General features: G+C 44.1%; 1 protein-coding gene and 1 pseudogene across 1 annotated transcript in view; both read left to right on the top strand.

Moving 5' to 3' along the window:
• The window catches only part of LOC140387991 (traB domain-containing protein-like), a 209,365-nt gene that overhangs the window by 88,425 nt on the left and 101,327 nt on the right, over positions 1–19,613 (top strand). The window lies entirely within an intron of this gene.
• On the top strand, positions 4,160–6,206 carry LOC140387990 (tetraspanin-7 pseudogene; annotated as a pseudogene).

A 19,613-nucleotide genomic window follows, 5' to 3' on the forward strand; every position in this document is an offset into this window, starting at 1 on the left:
CTCTTTCAGATGATCGGAGCGGACCTGATGGGCCAAATGGCCTCCTTCTGCACTCTAGGCATTCTACATTTCTAATGCTGTGGAGGGTGAATTGAATGTTACATTTGGTCCCCACATCCAAATCATGGATGTGATTGTCAAAATCTGGGGCCCAAACACTGATCCTTGCGGTATCCCACTAGTCACAGACTGCCAACCCGAGAATGATCTGTTTACTCCTACTCTCTGTTTTCTGCCCATTAATCAATTCTCAGTCTTTGCCAGTATTATTACCCCCCCCCCCCCCCGCCCCCCAATCCCATGTGCTCTAATTTTGCTTACTAACCTCCTGTGTAGAACCTTATCAAAAGCCTTCTGAAAATCCAAACACACCATCCTCTTGGTTCCTCCTTATCTATTCCGCTAGTTACATCCTCAAAAACACTAGCAAGTTAGTCAAACATGATTTCCCTTTTATGAATCCAAATTGACTCTGCCCAATCCTACCATTATTTTCTTAGTGTCCAGTTATCACATCCTTTATCATCGATTCTAGCATGTTCTCTACTACTCATGTCAGGCTAACAGGCTTGTACAGAGAGGGCTGGATTCTTCCTCTCCGCCTGCCGCAAGAACGCCAGGGGCGGGATGCAGATAATGTAAAGGTCCATTGACTTCGGGCAGGAATTTCCGGTCGCCGAGCTGGTGCAGCAAAGAATCCCATCCCAAGTAGGATCATTCTCTGGTTGGCAGTCTGACTAGTTGGGGACTGCAAGGGTCGAAGTTTAGTGATGACACAAACTAGGTGGGAATGTCAGTTGTGAGCAGGATGCAAAGAGGCTTCAAGCGGTATTAGACAGACTCAATAAGTGGGCAAAACTATGGCAAATGGAATATAATGTTGAACATCGTGAAGTTATCCACTTTGGTGATAAAACCAGAAATGCAGAGTATTTCTTAAATGGGAAGAGATTGGGAAGGGATGTCAAAAGAGACCTGGGTGTTCTTGTTCATAAATCACTGAAAGCTAACATGCAGATGCAGCAAGCAGTATGTTGGGCTTTGCTGCAAGAGTATTTAAAAAAATAATATTTATTGTCACAAGTAGGCTCACATTAACATTGCAAAGAAGTGACTGTGAAAAGCCCCGAGTCGCCACATTCCGGCGTCTGTTCGGGTACACAGAGGGAGAATTCAGAATGTCCAATTCACCTAACGGGACTTGTGGGAGGAAACCGGAGCACCCGGAGGAAACCCACGCAGACACGGGGAGAATGTGCAGACTTCGCACAGACAGTGACCCAAGCCGGGAATCAAACCTGAGACCCTGGAGCTGTGAAGAAACAGTGCTACCCACTGTGCTACCGTGCTGCCCTGATTTGAATACAGGAGTAAGGACTTTTTGCTGCATTTGTATCGAACCTTGGTGAGACCATGCCTGGAATATTATGTATGGTTTTAGGCTCCTAACCTAAAGAAGGATATAGTTGCCAGAGAGGGCATGATACAAAGGTTCACCAGACTGAACCCTGGAAAGGCATGATTGCCCTATCAGGAGAGATTGAGGAGACTGGGCCTGTATTCGCGAAGAGTTTAGAAGAATGAAAGGTGATTTAATTGAAGAAAACAACATTTTTCACAAGGCTCGGCAGGCTGGGAAGCATGTTTCCCCAGGTTTGGGGTGGAGTGGACTGGGGGTCACAGTCTCAGAATGAGATAAATCATTTAGAACTGCGATGAGGAGCAATTTCTTCCCTTAGAGGGTGGTGAACCTTTGGAATTCTCTATCCCACAGGGCTGTGGATTACCCTGCATATTGTCATGTGAGAGTACCTTTAAGAAATGGGTGTTTATAAATGGGTGTGTATATAAATATCTGTAGTGAGAGTACCTTTAAGAAATGGGTGTGCAGTGATGTCAGAAAGTGGGTGGAGCTGGGCTGTCTGTCAGCTTTTTACTTTCGTTTTAGGCTGTTTGCTGCAGGGTGTGTTTTAGTTTTGTTTTCAGTGTTGGAGCTCAAGCCAGACAGAACAGGTGTACTGTTGATCTCTCTGCCATGAAAAGACTATCTCTTGATCATTTGGTGAATTCAGAATTATAAATGTTCTCAGTAGGGAATGTAAACCTCATGTGCTTCTGTTAGAAGGTGTTTCTTTTGTCTTCTGGATGTTGTTTGGGAAGTTATTAAGGATTACTTAGTGTTGTATTCTTTGGGGGTTGTATTTGAATGGATGGTTGCTAAGATGTTCACTGAATGTTTTAAAAAGGTTAACTTGAGTTCATAGAATAAACATTGTTTTGCTTTAAAAAATACTTTTCCATTTCTGCTGTACCACACCTGTGGAGTGTGGGCCGTGTGCTCCCCATACCACAATCTATTAAAAGTTGTGGGTCAGGTGAACTCCATGATACACTTTGGGGTTCTCTAAACCCTGGCCCATAACAATATTCAAGACAGAATGGATACATTTCTAGAAATTAATGATTCAAGGGATATGGGGCTAATGGGGGAAATGGCCTTGAGGCTCAACCATTATCTTGTGGAATGGTGCCGCCAGGGGCTGAACTTGCTCCTATTTCCTGTGTTCCACCCAACTGAACCTTATACTGGAAACCTTACTTAGCAGCATTAGTATCTGTAGGTTTGTCTGACAATGGAACAAATAGCACCAATTTTTGAGTAGTTTTCAAAAGTACTGTATTTCCGAGATTGGGGCTTTAGTAAATTTTCCCTACGACGGTATGATTAAGTTATCAAGGAAACATAAAGTTTACCAAATGATATCAAAATTACGGGTCACATATGGCAAATGTAAATTATCAATAGGTATGTGAAGATATTATTGACTATTCAATCAAATAGAATCTGTGATGTGTAATCATATGAATGAGAAAAGGCACTGCAAAAATATTTCAGTTCACATGTTATATTACCAATCAAAAATGAGCAGCAACAAGATGTTGGCCACAGTTTTAAAAAAATAGTTTATGGAAGGCAATGCTCATGTATTTGCTTGGTTTGGCCCCTTGTTCCTCACTGTAACCAATCACTGTTTGTCGATGTACCATTTGTCAATGTACTCTGCAGATGATTCTTTTTTTGTCTACTATGTACGTACTGTGTACGTTCTCTTGGCTGCAGAAAAATACCTTTGACTGTACTTCGGTACATGTGACCATAAATCAAATCAATGTGGTGCGTGGGACAGGAGTTTTTTAAATTAAGATCGCTGCCGCCAATTGGGGCACTGTGATTCCCTTATGTTGTTCCTCCAGCCGCATCTATTTTGGGAGGGAATGCGGAACTCCTCGGGGAAAGTTATCACCAGGGGAATGTGCAATATTCCTTGCTGACCAATCGTTATTCTGCCTCGCAAACACCAAGAACTACGCTCACAATTTGAGGAGTCAGATCTTCCCTTTCCAATGATTGATATTTTCAGTTGGAATGTGTACCGCGGGAGAAGCCCTGGGTGCCTGCAGCTGAAATCGACAGAAAATCCGGGTGACGAGATGCTTTTTGTTCCTTCGAGGTGATGGTTTCTGTTTTTTTAATACAGTAAAAAGGGTCAGCTTAATTGCCCAATATCTTTTGTTTCGTCGCGATGTGGATGAAAGCTGGATTGTTATCGATAAAGCAAATGTGGACGTGAGCATAGATCTCCTTCACTGGTGTACTCCCCCTCCCCTTCCCCCCTCCTATTTCCGATGTAATTTCACGTTGTGTCACCAAGTTCTGACTATCAACATCATCTTCTCAAGTAAATAAATAAATACAAGCGAATCACCCTCACGATGCTCCTCCCGAGCATGAATTCATTGTCCTGAGTGCAGGATTGGGTGGGAGTGGTGTAGCCTGACAGGGAGGAGGTGGTGGGCTCCAAAGGAATGCAGTCCTTACCCAGGTTTACCCGGGTCAGTGTGCCCACGGAGGCTCTGCAGCCGGATTCAAGTGGAGGTGAATTGCCAGCCTGTGCTGCGATGCCAACAGCGCGGGAAAGGCTGTGCAGGGAGATGCTCACCGTGGCCATCCTCAACCCCGAGAGGAATCTCCTGCTCCCCACTCTTTCGCTCGAAATTGCGACCATATAACGCCTGGATTTTCCGCTCCCGTCAGTTACCAGAAGACCGCGGGGGGGGGGGGGGGGGGCGTGGATAAAGTTGGGGGGGAGAGGGGGGGGCAATGGCTTTTCTCAAACTGTCCCTGATGGGTTTCAGCTTTATCTTCTGGACGGCCGGCCTCACCATGTTCACGGCTGGCATCTGGGCGAAGATCTCACTGGGCAGCTACCTGCAGCTGTCCACCAATGACTACCCCAACACCCCCATCATCCTGCTGGCCACGGGCGCCGCCGTCATCGTCTGGGGCTTCCTGGGCTGCTTCAGCGCCGCCACCGAACACAAGTGTCTGCTGAGAACCTACGGCGTCTTCCAGATCGCCGTGCTGATCGGCGGCCTCTCCGCCGGCCTCTCCGGCTTGTTCTACCGCAAAGACATCGCCGAGGGCTTCCGCAACGGGCTGGGCGCAGCCATCCAGCGCTACGCCGAGGACGAGGAGAAGGCAAACGCGATCGACGACATCCAGCGCACGCTGGACTGCTGCGGGGTGGAGAGCTACCGGGACTGGGTGGTCTCGCCCTGGTCCGCCGAGCAGCTCACAAACGGCTCGGTGCCCCTGAGCTGCTGCACCGTGCGGAGGGGTTGCCAGAACAACCCGCTCGCCCCCGGCGCCCGGGGCATCTACCAGCACGGCTGCTTCAAGAAAATTTACGATTTCGTCAACGACAACCTCTTCCACATTGCGACCGGGGCGCTGGGACTGGCGGTGGTACAAGTGATGGGAATCGTGCTGGCCTGTTTGTTGGCCTCAAGGATTCCTAGCCCCGAAGTGCAAGACAACACAAGTGCCCCGCTCTGAAAACACCCCTGCAAAGGCAGGCACCCGGGGCTCTGGGCAGCTCCCAGCAAAACAGGAGATGTCCCAAAGTTATTTTTAAAGATACATTTTTAACCTAACACTTAGGATAAATTCGCTAAGTTTGAGAAGATGTACAACTTGAATGTCTATGTAATTGAAATGCGAGAGTTTAAAACAGGATACTTATTTAACAAAAACAATATGCTTAATGGTTAAAAAGTATTAAATTGTTTGGCACGACCTGCCAGATTTACTGCATGATGTTAAAGGTAATGGGCCATCTTTCCGGCTCCATTTGTGGGAAGTGGAAATGTTTTACAGATAATCCCAATTTCTTCTGAAGGCTTTGCGCAATAAGCGCTTGCAGAAATAACGTGGTTAATCCACGCACTCAAACCATCCCAACATTTCAACAGCCCGATTTTCAGAAAGGGGCGAGCTAACAAATAGACCACACTCGCCACCACTAGCAGAATTACTAATTCTGGGAATTAAGAAGTGAACAATAAAACAAAATGATTTTTAAACGTGACCTCTTTTCGGGCATGACCATTTAAAGTAAGCTGTGAAAACCACAAGGCTGACAAAAGAGTCTCATCATTAACTACAACCTGCGTTTACATAGCGCCTTTAATTTAGTAAAACGCTCAAGGCGCAACAAAGGTCAACAAAATGTTCAGCTATTAAATTACCTAGGTAACTGCAAGTTGAGCCAACCATAGGTCACCAGTGACGAGTCCATCTTAACAATAAAAGCAAGGTTATATTTCCACGCCTTTTACAGTTTTCGCTGCAAGTTATTTTTGGCTGTTTCTTCCATCAGTCTGATTGCCCTGTCGAGATTTTGAGCAAAATTGTCTCTTCAGTACCCCTCCCCCCACCATCAAAAATAAATTAATGCAAGTTCCCCGAGTCCAGCAAGTAACATTGCTGAGAGTTTATTGGATCCTATTAAATATTGAATGCAATGCGTACAGCATCTTGTCGGCGGTAAATTACCTTACTCAGTTGCTTTGCCACATTTTTTCACAGCTTTACAAGAATCACATCTGCACCATGATTTTATGGATATTATGTCATCAGTGTAGGCTGCATGAATGCCTAGAGTTGTATATGTTAGTCCTGTAGGCGACTAATTGCAAAAAAGTAAGTAGTGTTACTGTGAAATATTGAGAAATCAGTTATTGCAGAAAGAAAATTAGAATTTTTTTTGCAGTTTCTTCATGTCTGTCTTCATGGAGGATCAATGGTAGCCATGATGTGGCGATGCCGGCGTTGGACTGGGGTCAGCACAGTACAAAGTCTTACAACACCAGGTTAAAGTCCAACAGGTTTGTTTCAAATCACTAGCTTTCGAAGCACTGCTCCTTCCTCAGGTGAATGAATTCACCCAAGGACGGAGCAGTGCTCCGAAAGCTAGTAATTCGAAACAAACCTGTTGGACTTTAACCTGGTGTTGTAAGACTTCTTACTGTTGGACTTTAACCTAGTGTTGTAAGACTTCTTAATGGAGGATGACACAGAACATCTCCCAGAAATACTAGGTGACAAAGGGACTGGTGAAACCGAGGAACTAAAATAAATGACTATTAGTAAAGAGGTAGTACTTGAAAACTTAACTGGGTTGAAGGTTGATAAAGCCCCTGGACCAGGTGAGGTTTATCCCAGAGTGTTGAAGGAGGTGGCTAGTGAGATAGTGGATGCATTGGTGGCTATCTTTCAAAATTTTGCAGATTCCGGAAAGGTTCCTGTCGACAGGAAAGTAGCAAATGTAACCCCACTATTTAAGAAGGGAGGAAGAGAATGGAGAACTGCAGATCTTTTAGTTTGTCAGTTATAGGGAAAATGCTAGAATCTATTAGAAAGGATGTGATAACTGGACATTTAGAAATAATGCTAAATTGAGCACCATCAACATGGATTTATGAAAGCAAAATTACGTCTGACAAACTTGGAGTCATTTTCAGGATGTTCCTTGTAGCACAGATAAAGGAGAACCATTGGATGTGATGTATTTGGTTTTCAGAAGACTTGTGATAAGGTCCCACACAGGTGGTTAGTAAATAAAGTTAGACCACTTGGGATAGGGGGAAATGTGCTGGTCCGGATTGAGAATTGGTTAACAGATGGAAAGCAGAGAGTAGGATTTCAGGCTGTTACACGTGGGGGTTCCTCAAGGATCAGTGCTAGGTCCAATGTGGTTCACAATCTATATAAATTATTTTGATGTGGGGTCACATTTCCAAATTTGCTGATGATACCAAACTGAGTGGGGTTGTGAAGGATGTAAGGAGATTTAAAGAGCACTTGGGCAGTCCAAGTGAATGCACTAGAGCATGGCAGATGGCATATAATGTGAATAAGTGTGAAGTTATTCACTTTGGCAGACCCCCCCCCCCCAGAAACGCAGAACAAACAGACAGGTAGAATATTTCTTAAAGGTGAGAGATTGGGAAGAGCAGGTCCCCAAAGAGATCTGGGCGTCTTTCTCATAAGTCGCTAAAATCTAGTCTGCAAGTGTAGTAAACAATTAGGAAGGCGAACGGTATGTTGGTTTCATCAAGAGGGAAATTGAATACAGGAGTAAGGATGTCTTGCTACAGTTGTATAGAGCCTTGGTGAGACCTCACCTGGAGTATTGCGCATTGTATTGGTCACCTAATGCAAGGATGGATATACTTGTTATAGAGGGAGTATCATGGAGGTTCATCAGATTAATCCCTGGGATGGTGGGATTGTTTTATGAGGGCAGATTAAGGAGACTGGGTCTGTATTCCTGAGAATTTTGAAGAATGAGGGGTGATCTCATTGAAACCTACAAAGTTCCTGCTGGGCATGACAGGGTGGGTGTAGGCAAGATTTTTCCCTGGCTTGTCAGTCTCAAACCAGGAGATATAATCCTGGGGTGATCTCATTGAAACCTACAAAGTTCCTGCTGGGCATGACAGGGTGGGTGTAGGCAAGATTTTTCCCTGGCTTGTCAGTCTCAAACCAGGAGATATAATCTTTGGATAAGGGGCGAGCCAATTAGGACTGAGATGAGGAGGTATTCCTCACTCAGGGTGGTGAATCCTTGGAATTCTTTACCTCAAAGTGCTGTGGAAGCTCAATCATTGAGCATGTTTACGGCAGAAATTGATAGATTTCTGGAGACTAATGAAGTCAAGGGATTTGGAAAGAGTGTGGGAAGTGGGGTTGAGGGAGGTGATCCGCATGATCTAACTGAATGGTGAAGCAGGCTCGATGGGCCAAATGTCCTACTCTACTCCTGGTCCTCTGTTCCTATTTGTGATTTTATTTATTTATTTAAAACTTTTCCAATGAAGGGGCAATTTAGCGTGGCCAACTAACCTACCCTGCTCATTGGGTTGTGGGGGTGAGACCCACACAGACACAGGGAGAATGTGCAAACTCTACACGGACAGTGATCCGGGGCCGCGATTGAACCCAGGTTCTCGGCTCCGTGATGTGGCAGTGCTAACCACTGTGCCGCCCCTTGTGATTTCATTTTGTTTAGATTCTCAATTGCTCAAATATTATACTGAAAGTCACTTGTGAATGAAAAATCCCAATTTTCCCCCTTTGCTCACATAACTTCATACAAAACATTATACCCGGTGAAAACAATAATTTTGTAATTTTTTATAAAACGTATGAGATAAGTTGGAAGTACAAACATCAGAGATGTGTAGTAAGTTTGCAGACGACACAAAGGTTGGTGGAATTGCGGATAGCGATGAGGACTGTCAGAGGATACAGCAGGATTTAGATTGTTTGGAGACTTGCGCGAAGAGATGGCAGATGGAGTTTAATCCGGACAAATGTGAGGTAATGCATTTTGGAAGGTCTAATGAAGGTAGGGAATATACAATGAATGGTAGAACCCTCAAGAGTATTGAAAGTCAGAGAGATCTAGGTGTACAGGTCCACAGCTCACTGAAAGGGACAACACAGGTGGAGAAGGTAGTCAAGAAGGCATACGGCATGCTTGCCTTCATTGGCCGGGGCAATGAGTATAAGAATTGGCAAGTCATGTTGCAGCTGTATAGAACCTTAGTTAGGCCACACTTGGAGTATAGTGTTCAATTCTGGTCGCCACACTACCAGAAGGATGTGGAGGCTTTAGAGAGGGTGCAGAAGAGATTTACCAGAATGTTGCCTGGTATGGAGGGCATTAGATATGAGGAACAGTTGAATAAACTTGGTTTGTTCTCACTGGAACGACGGAGGTTGAGGGGCGACCTGATAGAGGTCTACAAAATTATGAGGGGCTTAGACAGAGTGGATAGTCAGAGGCTTTTCCCCAGGGTAGAGGGGTCAATTACTAGGGGGCATAGGTTTAAGGTGCAAGGAGCAATCTACATTAGAGTAGATGTACGAGGCAAGTTTTTTACACAGAGGGTCGTGGGTGCCTGGAACTCGCTACCGGAGGAGGTGGTGGAAGCAGGGACGATAGTGACATTTAAGGGGCATCTTGACAAATACATGAATAGGATGGGAATAGAGGGATACGGACTCAGGAAGTGTAGAAGATTGTAGTTTAGTCAGGCAGCATGGTCGGCACGGGCTTGGAGGGCTGAAGGACCTGTTCCTGTGCTGTACTTTTCTTTGTTCTTTGTTGTTCTTTGTTCTAGAACACGTATATGTTCCACTGACAAAATAATGTAAAACATAAGTGTATGAGTTTAATTGTATAAGTTAGAAAATTCTAAGAAAATAGTGCCCAACTTTCCGTTGCAAGTCCACTGAACTCTAACAAAGGTGTTTGGTAAAGTTACGATTGAGCACATGATGATGTACACCCTCCTGTTAGCATAGTTAATGCATTGATTCATAACACTGACCTAGAAAACAAAATAGCACAAGTATATAGTCGAGTTTTATCTGCCCTTTTCCCACTGCCGCTCTCTCATTTCCTGAAGGATTGCACACATGGGCAGTGGGTGTGGGGACACAATTAGATGTACCATTTCCACAGATGCTGGTTACCCTCCAATGCCTCAGCCACGTGAATATATAGAGAGTGTCTTTGTTAGCCATTCTCTTGGTGTTGTAGGTATTAAACAATGCACATATAGTCTTATCTTCACCTAATGTTCAAATGTGTAGTTTCCAGCATGCAATAGTTAAGAGAAGAGGGAATCCTAACAAATTTTGATATGGCATACATGTAGGGGATGAATTCACTTTGAAGGAGTCCAAATCAAAGAGTCATAATAAATTCTATAGCAAAATCAGATGGAAGATCTTTACTCAAATGTGACAAGATTAGGTGGAAATTGCCACAAAATGGAGTGGTTGAGGTGACTAGCTTGGAGATATTTAAGGCGAAACTTATTAAGTACATGAGAGAGGACGGAATAGAAACTATGTTGGTAAGATGAGATAAAATTTGGTAGGAGGCATTTCGTGGAGGGCATAAACAACAGCATAGACTAGTTGTGCTGAATCGTCAGTTTCTATGCAACTGAACACTAAACAGTAATTCTTTATTTATAGATATAATAGTTTTATATTTCTATTTACTACGAAATTTGTGTTAGGTTTTATCTTGTGACAAAGATTTAATCTTTTCAATGTATTCAATCTCCATGGAGAAATATTGGAGCTGAATATCAAATTCTACTCAACCATGTTCTTGATTAATAGGGGGATATGGAGTTATGGAGAGAAGGCAGGAGAATGGGGATGAGAAACATATCAGCCTTGATTGAATGGTGGAGCAGACTTGATGGGCCAAACGGCCTAATTCTGCTCTTGTATCTTACCGTCTTATGTCTTGCTTAGTTAGATCGCTCTTCAGAAATGGACTTGGGCCAAAATCTGAAGTTGCATTAATTTCTTTAGAGCTAAAAGTTTTCAAATCTTTGGTAGACTAAATACCTATTATGTGTTCCATCGACCTAAGTGACAGGGAAATATTATAAAATGGACATAAAAATATGTTGTGTTTCAGGACAGAGCACTGCATGATACCTTGATGATAGTTTACAGATGTTTTAGAATGGTGCTGGTCATGTTGAAGTTTCAGATTCAAAAACTTTACGGACTACAAATACATTCGTGGGGATCAGATATAGAACCTTCTTTTAAAGAATTAAATGGTTTTGGTAGTCACCATTGTAAGTTTCATTATACATGATCGAGAGAAGAAGTTGATGGACTGAAGAAGTTTTCATTTTGTTCCATGGTTTCTTACATCCTTGTCTGAACATACTCAATGTAAATAGGGGCAGCACCGTGGCACAGTGGTTAGCACTATGGCTTCACAGCGCCAGAGTCCCGGGTTTGATTCCCGGCTTGGGTCACTGTCTGTGTGGAGTCTGCATGTTCTCCCCGTGTCTGCATGGGTTTCCTCCTCTTGCTCCAGTTTCCGCCCACAAGTCGCGAAAGACGTGCTGTCAGGTAATTTGGACATTCTGAATTCTCGCTCTGTGTACCCGAACATATTGTGTGTGTTAGAAATGAGGTATAATTTTAAGCCTAGTTTTTGTTTCTGTACTTCTGCTCTCCAAAGAGTTACAACTTTAGTTTAGCTTCACGTTAAACACAGATGCCGGCAAGTCTATGGCTTTTAGTTTCACTTTGAACTTTGGTTGCATTGTAATGGTGACTCAAATGGTGACTCTTGAAAGCTTGTGATTCAAAACAAACCTGTTGAACTTTAACCTAGTGTTGTACGACTTCTTCCAATAAAGTAAGGGGCAGAAAACAAATCCCAGAAGCTAAAGAATAGAAAGTTCCATAGAAACCAGGGAATGAAAAGAAGAGATCCAGGAAGATTGAAGTCAAAGGGACAATGAACTAGAATATGAACAAGGTACTGTTCACTGAAATTAAAGAAAGGGGTAGAGGGCAGCTCCTAATTGCAAGGTGCAGACCTGGAGACATTGGCGAGTGAGAAGCCAGACATCCAAAGTATTCCAAAGGTCGGTGCCTGTGAAGTAGTTGGTGCTCTGATGGCATGGCTGGGTACCTGAGAGATTATGTGGAAGCTTGAATGCGCATAGTGATGCAGAACAGAGGAATACCAAAAGGATAGGTTGAAACCCTGGATGTGGATCATTGGTAAAGGCATCTGAGAGAAAACTTTGTGTGCAAGAAGATTCCAAAGTGTGTTCTTTGAGAGTGGTGATTGGAAACACTGTTATGGAAGTCAGGGTTCTAGTGAGACAAGTTAGCTTATAGTGTGACAAGCACCTGGGGAAATTTGATGGGAAATCCATAGAAATTGTTTTGGGTGGCGTCTGTTGGAATGTGGTGTGTCTGACCACATTTTGCATCTTGATTTACGTAGACTGTGTACTTACTGAGAACATTGGTGTATAAAATAAGAAAAAGAAGTAAAATCTCCATAGTCCACTTTCCCCTTTGAGAGGGAGAGCTGACTGTGATGATTTAACATGAGGGTCACCACATCTCAGGTGAGGGGCAAGATTAAAAAAATTTTTTTTTTGAAAAATAAATTTAAAGTACCCAATTAACTTTTTCCAATTAAGGGGCAATTTAGCGTGGCCAATCCACCTAGCCTCTTTGGGTTATGGGGGCAAAATCCACACAAACATGAGGAGAATGTGCAAATTCCACACAGACAGAGCCTGGATTGAACCTGGGACCTCAGCGCAGTGAGGCAACAGGGCTAACCCACTGCACCACCGTGCTGTCCAGGTGAGGGGCAAGATTGAGAAGACAGGGCCTTCATGAATAACCTCAGCCAGTTATGGGAATTGAACCCATGCTGTTAATCTTACTCTGCATCACAAACCAGCTGTCCAGTCAACTGAGCTAAACTGGCCCCTTATTGGAGTGTAGGATAAAGTTTGTAACTTATCCTTACAAATCTGTAAGGTGACGGAATAGTTTATGATAGCTAATCTTTTCTTGTTTAATAAATGTTTTATTCTTTTGTTCAAAGTTAATAGGAAGTTCTGCGACTTTGTTCATCCATGTCTCTCAACATAAAATAAAAGTTAGGATCTATCAAGCCGGGTTCCATTCTGGGACCTGACTGTCCAACAGTAGCCCTGGTGTGGATTGTAACAATATCCGTTTTATAACTTGGGAAAGTAAGGGTTTCAGGTGACATGTGTTGAATATTCAGCAGACTACACCATTACCACTCAACAAAAACATTCAGATTTAATTCCTTTCAACTTAGACAACTGGTTAACATTTTCTGATTGTACTTTTTGAACAACCCGAACAATTTTTCTCTCTTTTGATTTATTGATTTCTCTTTCTTCTTTCCTTAACATAGGTAATCAAAGTGAAACCTGCAAAGGGTTTGAGTTAATGTGAGTAAAGTTTGAAACCAGTTCCAGAATGTCTCCTTTCTTATCAAAACAATGACTAAAACTGGTTCATTCTTCCACATAAACAGTGGACAGAAAATATCAATAACACATGTTAAGAACCCATTTATTCATATTGCCAACATTAATTTCTAGCCTGTTGATGCTATTGACAGTTCAAGAGGAAAATAAAAAATAGAGCACAAGTAAAAAAGAAAAAAATGATATTGGCAGATCTAACAATTGTAAAGCTATGTAGTCTCATGAGAGTTAAAGTGTTATCGAATGTCACCTTATGTTTCATCCACTTACAAATGATAATGAAAGAAAGGAAAGGAAACTTAGTTATTTTTTGCTAACTGGTTTCAAAACATATATTATTAATCAAAGGACAATGTAGATAAGTATCAGACACTAAATATAGTAAATGCACAAATAACAGGTGTAGTTCTGTTTATAGGAGGGCTAGGTTTTTATTTTGGATTAAGAATTTAATCTAATTTGGCCTATGTTACCCTAAAGAATGATAAAATAAATATGTTTAAATAAATATGTAATCTGCATCACTTTTGTTGATGTTAAATCTCACTCTAGCATTTTCCAACATTGATATTTCTGGAGAAGCCATAGAAGGATGTAGGGAAAATAATGGACGCGATTCTCCATTGGCTGATGCCGAAATCTCAAAATGCGATTGGGCGGAGAATAGGTTCCGACGCTCAAATCGGGCGGGTGCCGATTTGACACCAACTCTCAATTCGCCGTCAACTCGACAGCGGGGCCAATGTGGTACAGAATGACGTACAGTAAACACCATTTACATGTCAGTAGCGGGCCCGACCGGGTATTCTCCACAACCTTTGTGATGCTCAGCCTCTGCTGGGAGGAGTTCCCAACGGCACGGTTCACTTGTGCTTTTAAGCTGCATCGTGTCTGCTGAGGGAGAGAGAGGGAGTACGGAAAATGTCCAACATCACCATAGTTTGCTGACAGTTGTGCTGCTGGCCAGGGAGCTTCTGCCAGGGCCAGGGGGAGTTGCAGGGTGGCCAGGAGGTGGGTTGTAGGGTCGGGGTGGACGGGCATGGAACACCATTGCCACAGCGGCAAGACAGCCATGCAGCTGCACAACCACTAACAGCCCACTGTGAACATAGTGCCATGGGTTGTATGGGTAACCCCTCCCAGGCCACCCGCCTGGTCCCTCTGGCCCCAACTGAGCCATCAGCTGAATGGGCGCGCTCCAGCACAACCAGTGCCATCTTGTTGACTGGGATGCGTGTGTGTGGGGATTGTAATGTGTATATGCGGCTGCAGCTTGTCAGCCTCCCGAGTGTCAATCACGGACCCAGCGAATCCCACCGCGTTTTTCATTGGAATCGATTGTATTCCATGTGACGCTGGTGTTAGTCCCTCAACAGTTGCCGAATCGATCCATGTTCGGTGCCAGTTTTGCTGTCGTGAAAGTCCATGAATTCTGCATCGGCGTCAAGACGTAGTCTCAAAAACGGAGAATCCCGTCCAATATGTTTAAAACAAGGCAAAACCCCCCCAAAATACTCTATGCTTACTTCGGGGCAACATGCAAACTTGCATTCAGAACTCTGCTTCTACTGTGTGTTGTGTGCACATACTGGCCCAGACTAATTTTGATGATTCAGTGATGTAGTTAACCGGAGTACTGGAGTGTCACAAAATACAAAAGGAACAATTTTCAACATTAGTTGTTCACAAATTGATGCAATGAGGCAAAGAATGATGGAATGCATCTTCCATTGTCCTCCACAATTCTCACATACTGCAAAGATGTGTTATGGCTGCTATGTGTAGGAACATTGCAAATGCATTCATGGGATTTCCCTAGCAAGCATTCTTAATGAAATTGTAAACCCTGTTCAAAAAGGACAATTTTGCTAAAAATACCAGAGGAAATCTTCGCCAATACATTTCTGCATTTTTACAGATAACATGCAGAGCAATTCACTCCCCATATTGAGTTTCTGATTTCCATTGTGTTAGAGAGGTGCTAATTTGAGGTGAGGCATTTCACCAGGAGGAAATCGAGTTAAAATGAATCATAAGCAAAAACAAATTGGCAGTTAATGTACATTATATAGTATATCCCTCATTGCAAGTTTTAAGCAATACAATAAGTTGAATATCAGAAATGGATTGTGATTCTCCTAAAAAAATGACTAATGCTGTTTTCAAAGAAACATCGTTTTGGGAAGTTTGGCAGCTATTTCACCCCGACTTTTTGGGTGAGATCAAACTTGAATTCAACGACGCTTTTTGGCCCTGGGGGAATTTCCCACCGGTCTAGCCCACATTTAGAAATTTTTCAGCAATGGGGAGCTGAACCCGCCGGCGAGACTGGCTCCTCAGAGATCTGGCCGCTGTTTTTAAAGGGTGCTCCGATCTCCAAGTGAGCATGAGGGGCTCCCACACCCAGAGGCAATGCCACCCCTGCAGACATTGACATCCCCCCCCCCCTCCCCCCACCAGGACACTGCCCTGCCCTGTTCCCAACCACCTAGGGTGCTGCAATGGCCTCCGAGACACCCGGCGTGGTCATCATGCCAGGTCTCCGATTGTGGAGACCAGCACTAATCACCGCCTGGTTGAAGTCCCGCTAATGCGGCTGGTGACTCCCTGGCGGGGGAGAATGTGATCTGGATCACATCCAGTGAGGGAATGATCTCGGTCACACGGGGCACCATGGTTTGGCTGACTCGCGATTGACTTGCCGCCTGGCACAAAACCTGATTTGGGCCTCTCCCGTGATGCTCCCAACGCAATGAGACCGACACCTGGTGCAACGGGATAGCAAAATCGCATCCAAGGTGATTTATGTCTTCATGTTCAGCAATTTTCACAGAGTAAAGGTAATTACAGTAGAATAATGTCTGTCAGCTGTGTTCATGGGAGGTGGGTGATAGTATTCTAGTTGTTCTCTGGCAAACGTATTGTGTGGTGATCATATGCGCATCCAGATGTGAGCATGCAGCCGGATTATCAGAATACATGTGAAATAACTGCTCTAGGTGGTTTTGTTTTGTTATTTCAAAGCATCTAAAGCTACAAAAATACTCCACCGTTCAAGGAATCAATTATAAGCTTGAAACAATGTCTAAGGAGATTGCATGTGGGAAACTGTGATAACCCGACATCAATTCTCCACCTCGCCAGGTTCAGTTAGTTAAAATTACAGTTTGTTTACTTGAACAGAAATAACTATCGTATGAAAGATATCCCATATTATACATCACAACTTTGGATATTAAACTCTGGCAAAAGCATCCAAATTCCCCGGGTAAACTGGAAGTAATATAATCCGCAAATAAGATCTCAACTTTTGGTTTTCCAAGAGCTATGCCGATTTTGAGACCAAACAAATAATTCTCAAAAATGTATAATAACCTTTTGTGGTCCGAGTTCATTCCTGTGCTGTTGAACATTGTACTATGTACTTTGGCTTTTGTGTAGTATTTAACCTGTAAATAAATTTGTCCAAATAGTTTCAGCCTGTAACCATTGGCCGCATGGTATTATTTTCCACTTCAGGAGAGATGGGAAAATATGGTGGTACTCTTCAGTGAACATTATATGTTAAACAGGACGTGCTAGACCATATGTGCTGTGTCTAAATAAGCAGATTTTGGTTTTAAGTTGTCCCATGAATTCCAGCTGCAGTTTAACAGGTTTCTGATGGAAACATTTTTAAAGATATTTGAAACACATAAAATGCAACTACATGTAAGCATTACATTTTGAGTGTGTTTTTTTGTGATCTAAACTGTATTTCCGATAATAAGTTCCTCAGTTCTCTGAGAAACCAAGACGGTAGCCGGAAAGTAAGCATTGGTTCCCTTTTTGTTACTTACCGTCAGTAATTGTTTGAATATTTTGTAGTCTTTGAACTTATTGATTGTTGGTTTTTATTCCCGCTTGGTAAAGGCATTTTAAAAAAAAAAAAATATTTTATTGAAAATTTTTGGTCAACCATCACAGTACATTGTGTATCCTTTACACAATAATATAACAGTATAAATAACAATGACCTGTTTTATAAGCAAAGAATAAATAATATATAACAAAAACTAAAACTAAATGGCAACTGCCTTGTCTCAGATAAACACTCTCCAAAAATATGATTTAACAGTCCAATATACAATTATTTATAGCAACGACCTATACATATTATACATATATATTAACAACCCCGAGAGTCCTTCTGGTTCCTCTCCCCCCCCCCCCCCCCTGCCCCCCCCCCCCGGGCTGCTGCTGCTACCTTCTTCTTTTCCATTCCCTCTATCTTTCTGTGAGGTATTCGACAAACGGTTGCCACCGCCTGGTGAACCCTTGAGCCGATCCCCTTAGGACGAACTTAATCCGTTCCAGCTTTATAAACCCTGCCATGTCATTTATCCAGGTCTCCACCCCCGGAGGCTTGGCTTCCTTCCACATCAACAGTGTCCTGCGCCGGGCTACTGGGGACGCAAAGGCCAAAACATCGGCCTCTCTCGCCTCCTGTACTCCCGGCTCTTGTGCAACCCCAAATATAGCCAACCCACAGCTTGGTTCGACCTGGACTCCCACTACTTTCGAAAGCACCTTTGTCACCCCCATCCAGAACCCCTGTAGTGCCGGACATGACCAGAACATGTGGGTGTGATTCGCTGGGCTTCTCGAGCATCTCGCACACCTATCCTCTACCCCAAAACATTTACTGAGCCGTGCTCCAGTCATATGCGCCCTGTGTAACACCTTAAATTGAATCAGGCTTAGCCTGGCACACGAGGACGATGAGTTTAACCTACTTAGGGCATCCGCCCACAGCCCCTCCTCAATCTCCTCCCCCAGCTCTTCTTCCCATTTCCCTTTCAGCTCATCTACCATAATCTCCCCCTCGTCCCTCATTTCCCTATATATGTCCGACACCTTACCATCCCCCACCCATGTCTCTGAGATCACTCTGTCCTGCACCTCATGCGTCGGGAGCTGCGGGAATTCCCTCACCTGTTGCCTCGCAAAAGCCCTCAGTTGCATATACCGGAATGCATTCCCTTGGGGCAACCCATATTTCTCGGTCAGCGCTCCCAGACTTACGAACTTCCCATCCACAAACAGATCTTTCAGTTGCGTTACTCCTGCTCTTTGCCATATTCCAAATCCCCCATCCATTCTCCCCGGGGCAAACCTATGGTTATTTCTTATCGGGGACCCCATCAAGGCTCCCGTCTTTCCCCTATGCCGTCTCCACTGTCCCCAAATTTTCAAAGTCGCCACCACCACCGGGCTTGTGGTGTATTTCTTCGGTGAGAACGGCAATGGGGCCGTCACCATAGCTTGTAGGCTAGTCCCCCTACAGGACGCCCTCTCCAATCTCTTCCACGCCGCTCCCTCCTCTTCTCCCATCCACTTACTCACCATTGAGATATTGGCGGCCCAGTAGTACTCACTTAGGCTCGGTAATGCCAGCCCCCCGCTATCCCTACTACGCTGTAAGAATCCCTTCCTCACTCTCGGGGTCTTCCCGGCCCACACAAAACTCATGATACTCTTTTCGATCCTTTTGAAAAAAGCCTTCGTGATCACCACCGGGAGGCACTGAAACACAAAGAGGAATCTCGGGAGGACTACCATTTTAACCGCCTGCACCCTCCCTGCCAGTGACAGGGATACCATGTCCCATCTCTTGAAGTCCTCCTCCATTTGTTCCACCAATCGCGTTAAATTTAACCTATGCAATGTACCCCAATTCTTGGCTATCTGGATCCCCAAGTAACGAAAGTTCCTTGTTACCTTCCTCAGCGGAAAGTCCTCTATTTCTCTGCTCTGCTCCCCTGGATGCACCACAAACAACTCACTTTTCCCCATGTTCAGTTTATATCCTGAGAATTCTCCAAACTCCCAAAGTGTCCGCATTATCTCTGGCATCCCCTCCGCCGGGTCCGCTACATATAACAACAAATCATCCGCATATAGAGATACCCGGTGTTCTTCTCCTCCTCTAAGTACTCCCCTCCACTTCTTGGAACCCCTCAATACTATTGCCAGGGGCTCAATCGCCAGTGCAAACAATAATGGGGACAGAGGGCATCCCTGCCTTGTCCCTCTATGGAGCCGAAAGTATGCAGATCCCCGTCCATTCGTGACCACACTCGCCACTGGGGCCCTATACAACAGCTGCACCCATCCAACATACTCATCTCCAAAACCAAATCTCCTCAGCACCTCCCACAGATAATCCCACTCCACTCTATCAAATGCTTTCTCGGCATCCATCGCCACCACTATCTCTGCTTCCCCCTCTGGTGGGGGCATCATCATTACCCCTAGCAGCCTCCGTATATTCGTATTCAGCTGTCTCCCCTTCACAAACCCAGTTTGGTCCTCATGGACCACCCTCGCGACACAATCCTCTA

The sequence above is a fragment of the Scyliorhinus torazame genome, chromosome 13 (assembly GCF_047496885.1).
Source record: "Scyliorhinus torazame isolate Kashiwa2021f chromosome 13, sScyTor2.1, whole genome shotgun sequence".
Taxonomy (NCBI): Eukaryota; Metazoa; Chordata; class Chondrichthyes; order Carcharhiniformes; family Scyliorhinidae; genus Scyliorhinus; species Scyliorhinus torazame.